The sequence below is a fragment of the Acanthopagrus latus genome, chromosome 17, assembly GCF_904848185.1.
Source record: "Acanthopagrus latus isolate v.2019 chromosome 17, fAcaLat1.1, whole genome shotgun sequence".
Lineage (NCBI taxonomy): Eukaryota > Metazoa > Chordata > Actinopteri > Spariformes > Sparidae > Acanthopagrus > Acanthopagrus latus.
The window spans coordinates 14,546,290-14,560,759 of NC_051055.1; the positions used below are offsets into that span (position 1 = coordinate 14,546,290).

General features: G+C 39.9%; 1 long non-coding RNA gene across 3 annotated transcripts; it reads right to left on the bottom strand.

Moving 5' to 3' along the window:
* Positions 1 to 6,840: 6,840 nt before the first annotated feature.
* On the bottom strand, positions 6,841 to 13,834 carry LOC119005403. Of its 3 annotated transcripts, XR_005070491.1 has the most exons (6): positions 11,911 to 13,834; positions 11,405 to 11,659; positions 10,911 to 11,070; positions 10,029 to 10,110; positions 7,857 to 8,273; positions 6,841 to 7,413 (listed from the first exon to the last, which is right to left on the bottom strand). It is a non-coding gene; the product is annotated as an uncharacterized LOC119005403 (long non-coding RNA). The 3 variants fall into 3 exon arrangements; XR_005070490.1 differs by having other exon boundaries at positions 10,911 to 11,008; positions 11,405 to 13,834; XR_005070489.1 differs by having other exon boundaries at positions 11,405 to 13,834.
* Between the last annotated feature and the right edge of the window lie 636 nt (positions 13,835 to 14,470).

A 14,470-nucleotide genomic window follows, 5' to 3' on the forward strand; every position in this document is an offset into this window, starting at 1 on the left:
AGATGCCTAAACGTTTATGTTCCCATTGAAGGACACAGAGACCATTTGGGCCATTTTGGGGAGAAGACCTAAGGTTGACCGCAGCCAAGTTAGATGAGTTATGTGAGATGAGCAGGGAGACACGTCAACTCCTCTTTTAGTCTATTGGATAGATGGACTCTTAATTTACCAAAGTGACCAATTAGCAGAAGTAGGTGTGTACTGGAGAAAGGACTCTAAAAAGGCCAGCATGGGTAGAGAAGGTGGAGTGGTTATAGATTTCCTAAGATTGAGGATTCGAGAGGATTTCTGGTAGAGCAGAGGGCAAAGCATTGGGCAGAACACCAGCGAGCGGCCGCCCTGATTCAGATGTAGGCTTGAGATCTGTTTCAATAAAGATTGCTCTATCATTCCACCCAGCCTTGCTTCCGCAGATTCTTTTATCAACATACTACACGCCGACTCCTTTGATGAAGAGAGCCCAGAAACTACAAAGTCACCACAACTCGTCATAAACAGACACCAAAGAAGGACTAATGAAGAAGCAGCTGGTCATTTTACCTGAGGGACTCAGACTCAGAAAGAATCTGGAATGACAGGTGGCAGGTGCCTGAATTTAGCACAGAACAGACAGGAAGTCACACACCGGAACAACAATATAACATCCAGTTACTTTTCAAAATAAAACACTCCATGTTGACACTAGCACACAAATCGTTAATCAGTGCACTGAGCAGGCCAAATTAATATTGAAGTTTAACATGACCTTTTTCATTGCCAAGGAAGAAGTAATTGTGCTCAGTGGCCGCTAATTTTCAGTTAGGGGCCACTGTGCTCCTAGTAAAAAAAGTTAGTCTGGAACCCTGAACTAATTAACTAATTAAGCGATTAGGAGGTAAAAGGGAAAGATACAGACACCTGGTATTAATTGGGACCTTTAGCCAAAATATTAAATACTGTAGCATTGATAAGCTCCAATGTTAATGTTTTTGTTTTTTTGTTTTTTTATCAGGACTTTTGAATGTTGTTGTTTATTAATTAATTAGCACATTGTTACAGCCTCTCCTCTGCTGAGCTCCTTTACTTTACTTTTAAGAGTGAGATGTGAACCGGGTGAAGATAAGTTTACTAAAGTTTACTAAAGTTGATGACAACAACTATCATTATTTTAAGTGCCATAAACCCCTCACGGTTAAAAAAAAAAAAGGCAGTACTTTATCAATACACCTGTCTGACAAGCCTAAAGATGTAGCAGGTTATATTTTGACCGACTCTGTTCGCAGTCTCTCATCCACCACTGCTTTGATTTACACAGCACAGCATGCTAATAGGCTAATGATGAATTGTTACAGACAAGCTGTCTGTATGTGCCACCAAGACCTGACCCTGGATAAGCAGAAGACATGGAATAAAGGAGTTTTGCTGTTTATTTTGCTGCGATCTTTAAACTTCACTGCTGAGGGAGACAAACCAGCCCCTCTTTCATCTACCAGAGGTGAATGAAGGCGGACGGATACTGACTGATGTCTGTGTACTTCATTATTTCTAAACATCGCTCATCATTTTCATGTAAGAAATATTTTGTACTGTACTGTGTCTACATTTTAGTTTATTTCTTGTGAGGTGCTGGCAAAGATTCTCAGTCATCCAGGTCATGGTGTATCTAAGTGCTACATGGAGGCAACATGGCATAGTTGAGTTTCTGGAGGACGTTTCACTTTACAGTACACTGAGAGAAGTTTAGAAACAATGAAGAACAAACTCATCAGTCAGTATCAGTCGTCACTCTGATGTTCTGAAGGGATGACTGAGGGGACGAGAGGTGAAATGTACTCAACAATCTCAAGCGAGGCCTTTTGCCTCTATATAGAATTTAGATGTTTTCCAGTGAGATATTATTGAGTTTACATCGTGATTTTGCCATTGTAAATATTACAATTGCTGCACTAGAAACAATATTGTTGTATTAATTCAAAAAAACATTCAATTTTATTCTGTTCTGAATCTAAACCAACCCAGAAAGGTAGTATAATAGTAGTAGTATCAATAAAATCCACACAGTTCACTTAACAATTAATGAGTTGTCTCTAATTTGTGCCTCTCATCAGCTGGTTCATAGTTGATCAGGATATACTTGTGAGTAGTCAATACATCAATAGATCGATACATACGTAAACAGTTAATGAACTTATCAATGCCCAAAGATCTCTTGTCATTTATTTATCTTGAATCAATTCAGGAATTACTTATTAAAAAAATCATTACTTGTCAGGTCCATCCTGATTCATTCCATACTGCCTCCTCATTAATTAATTACTTTCTGTGTACCAAAGTGTTACAGGAGAAATAATCAATATTAACTTATACCAGAATGTGGCAGTTTGTTAGGGATGGCAGGGAGTATTAATTTATTAGAGAATGTATAGAAATAAAATGTCTTAATACTTAAAACTGACAGATGACTCTTTCAGTCGAGATACATTTTTCCCCGGTGTAATGAAGCAAAAAATGTCTGTTATTCAGTACTAATTGGAGAAGGAGATTTCAGCCAGACAAGAATCAGCAGTCTAGCTAAAAGATTTTCCAAAGCTATCAAGTCTTTCGTATTATCACCGGAGTGAGTATGACTCAACATGTAGCAGTAATTGCAAATGGTTTGACAGGTCGACTTCCAACCAAAACCTCGGGAAAGAGACAGTCATGATATTGTTATGCCTTAAAGAAAATACACAATTAACTGGTATTGAGCAGATGTGTGATATCATGACAAGATAGCTTTGCTAAGATCATTTGCATAAGTAAGATGTCATCCGGAGGTTCTTGTTTTGTTACAAGTTAATGAGAGAATTTAAATCAAGATTACAAAATGACAACAGTTGATATATTTAAAGGTGCAATTGGTAAGAATTATGGTTTAAGACTTTAATTTTCAACTCAATCAAGATATCTATGTGTCGTGTTGCAACGATATCTACTGAAGCTAGCATGCTAACCAGCCAGCCCCTGCCAATGCCTCTGTAAGCTGCATAAACCACTTGCACCATTTACTGCTCTGACATCCCAGCCTGGACTGCTAACTGCACAGCTAACCAAGCAAACTAGCTACAGCTTGCAGTTTCTCTGGAGATACTCTGCACCCCTAAATGGAGTATGAATTCACCAGGTGGCCAATTCTTACATGTTGCACCTTTAAATCAAAGATCATATTTGCACTTGTTTTTAAGGGTTCTTTCTAGATTCTGCTTTCAGCCAAAGTTTGAGCAAGTGGAGAGAGATGCATTAAATAGAATATATAAGTTTATCAGCACGTGTCAAGAGAACCTTTCCAGCTCTGAAATTCAGGGTCCCCATAACATTTGATTCCCTTTTTGTGGTTTTCATGTGGTATACAGGCATACAGTGATATTTTCCGTTTATTTTATACGAAAGTTCTCCTGCAGAAGAGGAGAAAGACCTCATACGACACACTTCATCACCTTTTGCAGTTCGGTATACACACTGTATACGCTTCACAGACTCTCTGAATGTTTTCCCCCTTCAAATATTGCATATTGCGTATTAGACGACGATATTTGAAATTGAGTTGGGTATAAAGGATTATTCTAACTTCGGAGAAACCACGCTCTCATATTTTGGGTAACCTGTTCCACTGAATATAATCTCTTATTGGTGATGGCGAAATTATTCAGTGAAAGGGGATTATGAAGTTTAATCTTAACGCGGATTTTCACAGTGAAATAAATCATTTTCCTCCCCTGGTCCATCAATATAGAAATGATTTGAGAAAGGATTTTTCCACCTCTGAATGAGACAGGTATGAATGTGGATCGTTCGAAACGCAACAGACACCCATCGCCCCGCTCTCTCTCTGTTTGTGCTGCTGTGATTATTTCTTGCGACGTTGCTTTCATCTCAGCTTCAGTCGAAGTGAAGATGAATCTGTGAAGGCGACTCGAGCTGTCGCCGGACTGATTTTTTTTAACATCTTCCTCGATGTTGAGCAAACGACATATTCACAACGCGGCCTCTGTCACGTTGCTTAATAACTGATAGCAGAAATTATGCAGATTTCAAGCGGGGATTGAATTATGTGTCCGTCGTGTGAGTGTGTAATGGTGTTAAATAATTTACAGGCAGTAATAGCTGAATATGAAATGTTTCCGCGAATGATTGATCTGTTTTTTAAGCCTTTAAAGCACATAGAACAACACGCCACCTCTTATTCCTCAGACGGGAGTGGACTTTTTAAACCTTTAAAGTCTTGACAGCCCGTAATATTCACGATATACTGCCACAGATAAACAACTGGCTCATCCAGTCAAGCAAAAGTTTTTTTAGCCATTGAATAAATTTGCTTTACTGCTATTGACTTTGAAGCCTAGAATTAATAACAAGAGGTTGTGAAAGTTTTATATCAAAATTATAGTGTGAATCGCCGATTAGGCTTCATGTTTATATACCACAATGCCAGAGGTCAAAATCAATGTTGTTCTTTATTATTCCATCGCTGTTATACTCTTCCTCCGTACTGCAAAGCAATCTATTCAGCGTTCGATCCGCTGTCCCTGTGGGTCATAAATCATGAATGTATGATGAGCTGTTGATGCCTGAATGTTAAAAATTATGTTGGTCAAACTCAAACACACAGCTGCTGGTCTACGGCCGACACCCACAGGTTTGTTTCCGGCACCGAAACAATCTTCCCCAGGGAACAGTACTCTCAACTGTGTACACCAATCTCCACTGAGAAGGCAACACAGCAGCTCTTTATGATATTGAAAGATAACCTCCGTGTACTGAGGTAGTACGCGAGAGGACTACACTCGAGATTGTCCGCGGTCGTATCTCCTGATCATAGCTTCCAGTATCAGATAAACCAGTCGTGCTTAAATTCCCAGCAGAGACAGGGTTGTTGTTCTTTTTTTTTTTTTTTTTTTCGCTACAGTCACCTGGTCTGGACTTATCTCAGATGGACCTGAGAATTTCCGGGCCCTAATCTAAAGCCAGAATCAGCACAGCCGAATAATCTCGGAGCCATTTTCGACGCGGAGTCAAAGAAACGTTTCTAAAGAGCCCCTGGAGGAGAGATTCAGCAGGTGAATCTCCAGCTCCTGAGAGGGAGGGCGCTGAATTTGATTCAGCCGTGTAAGACGCTGGGATACACTTGCTGCATATTGAATTCTTCCATGAACAGTGGATATTGAGAAACAAGAGCAAGACAGAAGGCAGGAGAAGGGGTGTGAATTTACTGAGAAGAGAAAGGGTGCTGGGTTTGTTGACCAAGCTCTTTTTGAAGTAGATCCTCCGATCTCTATCCGGATTTTCTCTATAATCCTGTCTTTCAATTTACAGCCTCAATCCCGTGTTCACTGAGGTAAACAACCTGGCCAGTCACAATTTCCTCTCTGTAGCTTGTTACACCCACCCCTGTCGTGTTCTCGCGCTGATGGGGCACAGGAGGAGCCTGATATGATCTGTAGAGAAATGTACCCAAACAACATGAAAGAAAAATGACAGTTTTCAGTTTTAATCATTTGTCCACCTCGCACCCATAATACCAACAAAATCTGTACAGACCTTTATCAAGCCAGACATTTTGACAGCCAAGTATAAAGAAAGCAGCTGTAACTAATGGCACAAATTAAGGTTCAGTTTCCTTTAGATGTCCCTAGACACACAGCTGAGTCCTGGGGGAACACAAAATGTACTTTGGTGGGTCGTTAAGTGTAACAGTCGCAAAATGCTCACACAGAATATATCTTTACAAACATGCCCTCACACAGAAGCAGCCCAAGCATGATTATGCTTTTTTAAAGGCGTTTACAGGACCGTTTATTTTGAAAAATACTTATAGATACTGTAAATATCAAACCACCTCCTGCAGCTGGTTAGCTTAGCATAGCATCAAGACATCAAGACTCCCAAAGCTCGTTATTTAGCATTTTACATCTTGTTGGTGTAAAATGTGTAAAAATGACAGGTAGGTAAACTTCATCAGGCTACCTGCTTAGGTGCATTAAATCATTTGGGAATATCTGTCTTTTTTCTTTAAAATATCATTTCCCAGATAATGCATTTTTCTCACAGTTAATCTAATAGCTGCAGAGCAGTCACGTTTCAAATAAGTGCTGATAAATAAAACATGGATATTTGGTTGTTATCAACAGTTATATAGTCTTTAAATGACACATAAGGGCCTTATTACCTTATAATTGTGTTAAAAAATGTTGAGGACGTAGGTGAAAAACTCATTTAAATGGTCTTCAACATGAGCAATTTCAGGCAGTGAAATGAGGGGATCATATGAATGTCAGAGTAGAAAATTGCAGTAGGGGAAGAACTGCTTAAGCATTTTCTTTTTTGTACTAATCATGCTTTTAAAAGGGAAAATGACAAAATTATTTATTTCAAAAAAGTGGTGGGGATGTGTCCCCAGCATCCCCAGTTATTACAGGGAACTAAATATAAAGTCTTACCATGAATTATTGTAAAATTAACCACATTTTTCTCTCAAATACCTGTTTCTGTTGTTGCGACCTAATTAAAACAAATACTTCTTGCTGAATAAAAAGAGTACTGTAACCACCTTTCAAAGATGCTGAGCTCCCCATTGTAATAAACCATGTTTTAAACATGGTGTTAAACACACATGAACACTTGAAAAAAATTATTTCAAAATCGTGTTCATAAGAAATGCTCATAAGATAAAATTAGGAAACGTCATGAAGCCTGAAGCTGTTCAGTTGTTGTTGTTGTCTTTTTTTTTTCTCTAGTTCCCCAAACCAACATTGAAAATTGCCAAAGCAGATAAATGTGAGCATCATTTCAGTGTATCACACATGAAGGCTTCGGATGGTTTTATTTGGCAGATATACTGCACTATAATGGGCAGCGCAAAAGGTGAGCTGGGTCATCACACTCACTTCCCTAACTGGAGCGAGGCATTGTGGAAAAGTCTCCTCGAGCAGGAGAACACAGAGTCTTCTGTCAGAATGAATCACACCTAAAGTGGTTCTCAGGCACCGAGCACATTCTGGACGCCCACCTCAGTAGCTGCGAAACGTTTCTTACAGCCTGTGTGTGCATCCAGCACTCGTCAGAAATGGATATCTCGTGGCAGTCAGCTTTTCACTGTTGATTAATTACAAATAATCTCTCCAGCAATAGCTCATGAATTCAATAACATTTGGGTGTCTGCGGGTTGTCACAAGAACAACATGTTACTGATTAGAGGGGAAACCCGAGGACCGCAGTATCGATGCAGCCAGTCACATTCATCAGCTTCCACTGTTTGCCTTCTTTCGATCTCCTCCCCTGGCACAGGTTGTTCTCTGTTAATAGACCTCAGGTGACCCTGCTGGAGCTCAGTGGGAACGGGTCAGGACTTGCCTGATGGAGGCCAGGCTGTCGGAGGCCGCCCCCCTTCTGTGACAACTTTGTAAAGGGAAATAATAGAGGGAATTTAATCACTTTAATGTGAGCTTTTTTCTCATTTTTCCCTACATTCAGGCTAAAGAAAATTGCAGGTGATGGTGATTTGCAGGTAAATGCTGTGTGCCACAAAAGTGGGTTGTGTTAAATGTGCCAGGACGTAACCCAAACTGTGTTACTATTCAGTTTCTTGATTTTAACCATCTGCTACTTTGCTTTTACACCAACTTTTCACAAGTTTTATGAGCCTAACTTGCACAGACATCTTTTGTCTGGAGCTCCATTTTTGGAATGACAATGTTGTGCTGTGTTATTCAAATTATTATTCAGTATTTATTTTAGGGACATTTTACTGTCAAAACTAATGGGAAAATTGACAAATTCTTAATCCCATTTGAAGATACGATATGTAGGAATTCTGAGGCAACTCTTTGTGAATTCAGTACCTATCAGAGACTCTCCTCTCTGTAACGTTATGTTCATGAAGTGAAGTACATTTCCACTCCAGCGCTAATCGGCAGGCAACATCACACAGCATCTTTAAAGAGATCTCTGCTGCAGTCGGGTTGATAAACAGGAGTGAAGATGAATCCACTTTTTAATCCCGAAAGATAAAATTAATCTCTGAGCCCTCCTCCCGTCGGTTAACGGTTCTGGATCAGAGAAGTATTGTGACTGAAGTGACTCCAGGTGTCAATTCTCCAGAGGGTCCAGAATCTCCAGTTGAGCCTTTGCCTCACCCCGCTCCTCCAAACAGCACTTGGCAAACATCTTTCGTTTTGTTTTGATAGATAGCCCCCTTGCAGTGGACGCTGTATATTGTATGTCGTCATGCGTCATGCTAGTGCATTGCAGAGCTGCACCTGCAAAGACAAATTCCATCAACTCAACTGTGAATTTCTTGGACAGGTAAGGTGGTGGTTAAGCAGAGGTGATAATGGGTCTTTGTCACACTGTTGTGTATTAAACTAATAAATGGAAAAGGACCAAAAATTAGAGAAGATATATAATCAAATCCAGCCGTGTTCACCAATGCAGCTCAAAGTAAGCATGGCTCAACACTCCTAATTTATTATTATGTGGCTTATATCTTCATACAGGTGGCTGACCAAAGACACATTTTCTACATGCATTTGTTTTTTTTTTCATGTTTGCACTGAAGGCTTTTATGCCTTCAGTTCAGATATTAATATTTTGTTGCCTACGCTTCCCCCGAAAAGCTATTAAAAGTGAGCTGACAAAACAAGAAAAAAACACAGGTGAGTTGTCGTCCAAGTTGATGATTAACAGTGAATGAGAAAAAGAAAAATTGATGATGGGCCAGGGAGAGACTGCTGAAAAGGACAGGAACTTAAAGAGAAAAGGGGGGAAGCTACAAATTATCCTCTAAGGAAGGAGACAGGTTTTATTAAATGAATTCGGACAGGAATAGCGTGCGCAGGTTTCTTTGACAGCTGATGAGCCTGCTGCTATAGATAGCTGCTTTTGGTCTGGAACTGATCTCTCTCTCTCTTTCTCCTGCACAGGCAGGCCTTAACTCTGGCATTAAGCTGCTGTCAGCTCACACTCACACAGAAGAGGAACATTCTTAGAGGTCAAATGCCAGTCTGTATCCCCTGTCAGACACCAAGGGACCATCACTGTGACAGGTGGAGAGAGAAAAGCAGGTAATCTGCCCAGGGATCTAGACAACTAAATACCAAATGACAAAGTCAGGAACCATCAATCCATGTTGGAGTGTTCATTTGTCCCTGCATTATCTGAGGATGTGAGAAGAAGTAGCATGACTGTCTGTCAGAAAATTGTTACAGCTGTAATTTTTTTTTTTAAAATTCAGAATAATTATATTTTGCATATCTTGTGATCTAATGATATGCTGGAACCCTCAAGATGATGAATCCATGTTTACTTGTGTGCATTTAGTCCTCATAGAGAAAGCTATTATGATTGATGTGTCGGTCAAATAAGTGAAATGTAACTATTTTACCTCTACATGGGCTGTTGTCTGATAAAGGGCATCAAGCCACCATGTATGACGTGCTTTTTAATCTAACAGTGGGATTCAATCACGTTCCACGTGCTGAGAATATCACGGCCCCAAAAGGGAACAGCCACAGTCAGAGGTGACTGTGGCAGAAAAGGTAAAGGTTAAAGTGTTGGCCCTCCATCCAGCGTGCCAGAGTATCTTGTTTATCCCCTGCTGGTATTCACAGACAATTCAAAGCCTCTGGTATATCAGATAGTTTGCCCTTTTCTGTTCTCCTGCCTTTTGGCCCCATCATTCTTGTCTGTCTTATCTCTGACGGGAAGGCCCAGCGCCCTCTCCCTCCATCGTACATCTTCCAGCTCTGACCTCCACGCAAATCTGCCATCAACTCAGACTAAGTATGTGCATAATTCTACAGATTTTCGACAGAAAGGTGTACAAGATGTGCTTCCTCATAGCTATTGGCAGGTTAAAATAGACTGATGACTTTTAATTTAATTTAATTTAATCAAGAGCTGCGATTGATCAAGTTTGAGGGAATAAATGTGTCAATCAATAAAGTCTCATTGTGGAAATGTGTTGGTTGACTTTTAAACAATGACTGCATTCACAAAGTACTACAAATACTTACTGGTCTGTCCATAGTAGGGATGTCAAAAAGTCACAGAATTAAAGGCGAAACTCCTGACGAGGCGTTTCTGGAGCAGCGTTTTCTGTGGGAGAGAGGAGCTCCAGTTGCCACAATCTATCATCTTTTTAAACATTTTTACGTGCACAAGAAAATACAGTTTATAAAACACTGAAGGAAATGGGAAAAAATGAAAAGTATGATAGGTTTCCTTTTTTTAAAAAAAAAAAAAAAGTACATTATCACTGGCTTTTCCCATTTCTTCAGCACATTCATGATTTTGAATGTGACACACTAGCAATGAAACAGAAAGACAGGCATCAGCTGGCACTGAATCTGAATATTTTGGGTGTGAAAATGGTATTAGTTTATTGTGTTACCATACAAATTACAGTTAAGTGCAAAATACAGCTGAAGCTGATGGGAATGTATTTAGTATTTGGTCCTAAAACAGTTTTTGCAAGATGATGGCCATAGACAAAAAGCTGGGGATCAACAGTTATTAAAATTCTCCCTGAGGGTGACGATATTTGTACTCATGGTGGGACTAAAAGAAAAGTCTGTGGATAACAACATTTCATCCAGGATTCATCCAATAGGAATCATTAGAGTCTGTACCAGATTTCGTAGGAACCCATTCAATAGTTTGTTTTTCCAAATATCGTGGACCAAACCACCAACAGATCGATATTGCCATCCCTCGAGCCAAACCACTGGCATGACTAAAAATTTCAGAAAAACACAGCTAAATAAAACATTCCCAAAACACAAGCAACAGATTTAAGTAATTAACTATTATGATCTTAAGCCATGAGCTAGTCAGAACCCTTGTGTATTGTGTTTATTTGGAGGCTTGAAAGTGCAGACATTATGATACAGTCTCACCCTCTCAGCGAGTCCAGGAAGCAAGGAGATTTGGATATATTTGAATAATATGAGGTGATGAAAGTAGGTCAAGTCAGATGAGACGTTGGAGGTCAGATCTGCATGGGAATCAGAGATATAACTTCCTGCTGTCACACTACACCGAGCAGAGAGAAAGCACCTGCGGGCAACAAGAGTACTCAGGTTCTATCAAGGCCACAGCGACAGTCAAACCGGCTGCCTGTCAGAGTCTATCATACATCAGTGAATAGCAATCAAGGGTTTAGTACGTATGTAACTCTTGCCAACGTTGAACTTAATTGTTAAAACATGTCTGTCAGGAGTGAAAAGCTTTTTTTTCATGAATTACTATATATACTGTGATACAATGCTGTGATAACATTTATTACTGGACATTTCATTTCATAATTGTGACATGTGAGAAAAAAAAAATCAAAAATCAAAAATTGCTACACTGAACGGAATGGAACCTTCATTAATTGTCCTGTGCTCACCTTCTATTTCATCTCATTATGGCTGCCATGAATAGGGTCTATACAGGTATGGAGTGCAGGTAGCATTTGATTTGCTGAAAGGGAGGGGTTTGAAGCATCGCGCCATGTGGAAATTTGATATTTGACATATCAACTGCCAGGACCAGAGGAGATGAGAGCTAATTGGTGTGCTGATAACACTAAGTCAGTGGTCTTCATTCCATACCTCACGCAAGCTCCAAAATTTAATCTTTCGAGTGACTCGCTCCCTTTCCTCTATTGCCCAAAAAAAGAAAAGGGACACCAGGAGCGTGAGTTAAAGGTATTAAAGCAGCTAGCAGTAGCCACATTGATTCAATGAATCTTGATAGCAAGAACATCAGTAGTCTTTCCACTGTGACAGTATTGTCAAGTCTGAGCTAATCCTGGCTTCCGTCATCCGTCGGCTAGCAGTCGGGTTGCCAGCAACATGAAAAAGGAAACAATGTGATTTGAATTTCAGTCCAGAAACCCAATAAAATCATCACCATAATTGAATTATTTTGTCTGTAGGAAACACAGCAGCAGGCTGTAGGAGAGCAGGCCATAGAGGAAACAGGTGCATCTTCGGGGTCTCAAGTGATGTAATTATGAATGACTGTTTGGAATTATAGTCAGGCGTCAGCACTAAAATTACTCTTCAGATGTTCAGCAAATACAACCTGTGAAAGTCAACATAATCGGTGATGAGATCATTTTCAAAAATTAGTTTCATGTTCATTTCATATAGCATTTATTTTCTCATTTAATCATACTCAGGTACCCAGCTGCCAATGTCAGAGTTGACATTTTGTCAGAATTCTCAAAGGACACATTAGTTGTCAATGGTCTATTGAATTTCCTGCTGTTTTTGTGTGGATCTTGATTTGTCCCCCCCCAAAATATTTTACTCTCCATTAAGTGTGAATATATAAATGTGTACCTCTCCATTCTCAGGCCATGAACCAGCCGTGCATTGCCTTAAACAAATAAATCACTGTTTGGTAATGAATCCATTAGAGTGCAACAATAAAGGCGGTAACACTTCGGGCCTTGTGTGTGCTATAAAGGATGATTAGTACCTCGTCTGATTTTTTTGTACTGTACGAGAGAGGGTGCTGCACCAGCAGTGCTCTGCCTTCAATATAATTAAGGGATAATGGTACAACAGCAATGTCTTACAAGCCAATAATGGAGGCATTCAGTCGATTACAATTGATGTGGGCGTCACCTCATTAATGACTGAAACTAAACCTTAAGGTGGTTTTGTCTTAGAGAGTCAAGGCAGGAGACTGCTGTCAGGATGAAACCAGGTTACTATACTGTTAATTGGGTATCTAACTTGACTGTAGAGCATTAAATTACACTTAGAAATATATATTTTTTTAGACATACACATTAATCTAAATAATGTTTCTGCAGCACATAAGCTGAAGCCACCATGAGCAGTTAGCTTAGCTTAGCCTAAGCACTGGAGATAACAGCGAGCCTGGTTCTGTCCAACTCCCCCTAGCAGTTCTTCTAAAGCTCAGAGATTAACATATATCATTGGTTAGCCAAGAAACAGATGCCTTGTAAAAAACAAAATCACATGTTGGTTTTTGTAAGGATTAATGAAAGTAGAAATTCCACCAGATCCGTGTTCAGTCTGTCTCCGCTCTGCAATAGATAACATGGCAAAATAAGATATACCACATTGGTACACAGCTGTAACACTTCCCAGTTAAACAAATGTTAAAAAGTCTTGCTTCAACCACAGCTCACAACTCTACCAGCATCAGGACTGCTACTAACTTTCATTTGCATACAAATGCACCATGTGCTTTTCGGCAGAGGCAACCAAGAGGAACCATCGTTTCAAATTAATCATTGCAGTTTGACATTATTGTGTGTTTCTGCGCAACTCACTAATCCTCAGCACTGTAATTGTTGAAGGCACACAGGGTTGTTAGAGCATGGAAAGGGCCTGATTAGCTCTCACCTTACACCAGTCAGCTCTGTTCACAGGCATTCACAGCACGTTTAGTATTGCCTTCTCATTAGGTGCACAGGAAACCCGAGGTGCTACCCCTCCATTTAAGCTGGTTATTTAACTCTAGGGATTCCTCTCGTTTGTCGTAACACCGCTGATGCTGTCAGACATGAATGGAGAACTTGGGAATATAACAAGGCAGACCGATTCACCACACAGGTTGAATACTCAGTCAAGTAAACACACACAGAAAAAAAAAAAAGTAACACCCTCATTTTAAATTAAATTGTTTGTAACAGATAGGTAAAATGACTCCCTGACAACACACTTAGGATAAACCTTTAGTTGAGTCTACAAACTTGTCAACTGGGAGTCGCAAAATTACTAAGAGTGGTGGGAAAAACAGTGTGAAAGCGTTTACTTAAGCTTTTCACAAGAAACAACACATTTCCCTGTGGACCATGTGAATACACATTTATGCTGATGGCATTCTGCACAGAATCATTATTTCTGCATGTTGCCAAGGAAATAGTGATGTTGAGAGCATAGAAAATGTTTTTTTCTAAATCTATTACAATGTTCTGGAGCTTTCAGTTGTTCAGTCATTCCCAAATCAACTTTCATCATTGTTAATAATGTGGCTGATGATGGTGGTGTTGTATACATTGTTCACTCTAGATTTCTGGGAGTGCAGTCATCAGTATACAGTGTGGACAGGATGGGGCTGAGCACACAGCTCTGGGGCGCTCCAGTGTTGAGCACTAAAATAGAGGAGGTGTGACTGGCAATCTATATTGTCTGGGGTGTGCTTGTGCAGAACTACAACATCCAGTTGCAGAGTGTTGTACTGAGGCCCAGAGTGTTATTTTTCCAATTAGCTTAATTTGGGAGTATGCATTAAATGCTCAGCTGAATGCAACAAACAGCATTCTGATGCAGCTTTTCTTATTTTCAAGGTTTCTGAAGACTGAGTAGAGGGCTGTGGATATGGCATCCTTTGTGGATCTGTGGATGGAGTGTACTGGTGAAGGTCTGGGTGGCAGGCATGCTATTGCTGATTTGCTGAAGAGACAGTTTCTTTTCTTTCTTAAATAGCA